General features: G+C 45.1%; 1 pseudogene; it reads right to left on the reverse strand.

Moving 5' to 3' along the window:
* Positions 1-1,167: 1,167 nt before the first annotated feature.
* LOC131412288 (ferritin heavy chain-like) lies at positions 1,168-2,004 on the reverse strand (annotated as a pseudogene).
* Positions 2,005-2,635: the final 631 nt, after the last annotated feature.

Here is a 2,635-nt window from a genome sequence, read left to right on the forward strand (position 1 = left end):
TACTCGATGTAGGCACTTCTGTAAATCCAAGTTCTCTAGGATGGAAACCCCTGGAATAAAATTAGATCATTTGAAATCTATTAGTGAGTGAAGATACAGTAAATGGCCACTGAAAACACAGCAAACAAAGATGATAACTTGGCATTTTTATGAGCTTTTTACTTTGAAAAAAATTTGGAACACTTTTAATAAATGCTTTTATAAATAATGTTTTTTTGGAACACAGCCACACCCATTAGTCTAAGGTGACTTCTCTCCACAGTGACAGAGTTGAGTAATTGTGACAGAGACTATAAGGCCCATTGGCTCATTGGCTTTTTATATAAAAAGTTTGCCAACCACTCTTAGAAGAGGGCAGTGATTCTCAAACTTGAGCACACATCAGAATTACCTGGAAGACTTGTTAACACACAGATTGCTAGGCCTCATCTCCAAAGTTTCTGATTCAGATATTTCCATTGGGCCCATAATTTGCATTTCTAGAAAATTCCTGGTGATGCTGATGCTGCTGGCCTGGAGACCACACTTTGAGAAACGATTCCATAAAGACAAGCTTCAGAAGCAACAATAGAAATTTCTATAATGTGCAATGGGTGATTTGCAGTTAAACCAAATGTGGAGATGTGGTGAAAGCCTTAGGTCTAAGCATCTATCTCAAGAAGTAGTGACAATAACTGAAAAGAAAAGATAAGAACTGAACAGAAAAGAAAAGAATAATAATAATAATTAAAAAACAGTATGTCACTAGATAGAGTTCACAATTATTCAAGTACAAGGATTCAAAAACCATGTGGCTCCAAGAGGAAATGGTCATTTAGAAATTTAAGAAATACACACTGCGTGGAAAAGAAAGGCTCCCCCATGCACCTCTGTCCCCCAAATATGGTATATGCATTGAGACAAGATGAATCACATTCTGGGAGATTTTTCTCAATTCATTTTTTTTTTTTTTTTTTTCCGGAGGGAAGGGGTGCCAAATTATTTCATTTGAAGGAATGGTGCAAATGACAGAATATAAGTAAATGCTCTGGTACAACTTACAGAAAAGATAAATATAAGCCCGATTTGCACGCACTGCATTGATGACCACGGAGAGGCACCCCATGGGCTATGGGGAAGCCAGCCCAGGCTTAGCTCTAGATCTCACTGTTTCCCAGGGTGCACTTGTCACTGACACTCGGCCAAGCCAGGTTCCAGGGCGGGGGCTGGAGCTGGGGCGGCGGTTGGGGGACAGGAACGGATGGGGGCCAGGAAAGGGAGGGGGCCTTCCTTCTCGCGTAAGTTGGTTACAAGGTCGCCCATTTCTTCGATGGCTTTCACCCTTCAGGCCGTGAATCTCAAAGAAGCCACACGTGTGGACGTCGTCTTTGTCAGCGGCCGCTTTGTGCAGTTCCAGTAGTGACTGATTCACACTCGCTTCCCAGTGCAAGGCGGACTCCATTGCCTTCAGGCGCTGTCCCAGTCCCGGAGCTCGGTTCCTCCGGCAGCCGCCTCCTCCATCTACAGCTCCCTCAGTTTCTCAGCGTGTTCCCTCTTCCCACGAGAATGGTGAAGAAAATACTCGGCAGAATTCTTCAAAGCCAACAGCTTTGCCTATCGAAGTAGTAGGCCATGGACAGGCAGACGGGTGGCCCCGCCGACTGGCGGTTGGTGGCGAGTCCGAGCGGGATGGGGACATGGGGTCATGGTGGCGGCGGCGTGGGAGGCCTAGAGCAGGCGGCAGCCCCCGGCTGTCGAAGCAGGAGACTCCGGCGGCTCTCTGTGGCAGTGTCTGGCCTCCCCAGTCATTTTTATGTCCTCGAGTTTGGGATTCTAGACATTTTGTCTTCCACCAGTAACCGACATGTCGTCAAGGCTGCAAGTGTCAAGACTTCACCTCCTTCGCTATGGCCTTTTCGACACTGAATCCCGAATTGTGGGAACGTGATTTTGCTGAGCATAACGGGCCTGAGTATGGCTTCCCTTCTCAATATGGCGATTGTGCAGTCGAGGCTTAATTGCCATGTATGCTCGTCCACTTATTGGGATGTTTAAAATTGAAATATACCAAGCTTTGCCATTTGTGATCCCAAAGGAACAATGCCCCTTTTCTGAGAATGCCTAAGGGACCCCAATTCCTTGCTGAAAAAGATGGGGTTTGGACTTTACGCTCAAAAGGACAAAATAATTTGAATCCAGATATTAAGGCATTTGAACTTTAATATTTTGGGGTTTTAACTTGGGAGGGGATTTAACCATTCTCCTTTGGCATTTGATAATGGGGGAGTGTTTTTTATTCACATTGAGATGTCCCTATGTTGTGGGTATATTTTTGGTATTGGGATGTGTTTAATGTCCTTGCAGAATTTCCAGAATGCTATGTGGATAGTGTGATTGGTTGTAATTTGGGATGGCAAACTGTATAGGAAATGGATTTTTACTCTCGGGTCCAGAGTGGCCTCAGAGCTGATTTAGAGAATACATTGTTCCCATCAATTTTAGCAAAAGCTAAAGTGACTCCCAGTGGTCCCATGATGATTCCCAAAGAAGAGTGGTTCATAATGGAAACTCAGCCTAAAGAAGTGCAGGGCAGGGTTTCTGTGGCAGACCACTGGTCTCCTCTCCCAAAGAGGACAGCCACACTCCTGCTTGACTG

The sequence above is a fragment of the Diceros bicornis genome, chromosome 12 (genome assembly GCF_020826845.1).
Source record: "Diceros bicornis minor isolate mBicDic1 chromosome 12, mDicBic1.mat.cur, whole genome shotgun sequence".
NCBI classification, from domain to species: Eukaryota; Metazoa; Chordata; class Mammalia; order Perissodactyla; family Rhinocerotidae; genus Diceros; species Diceros bicornis.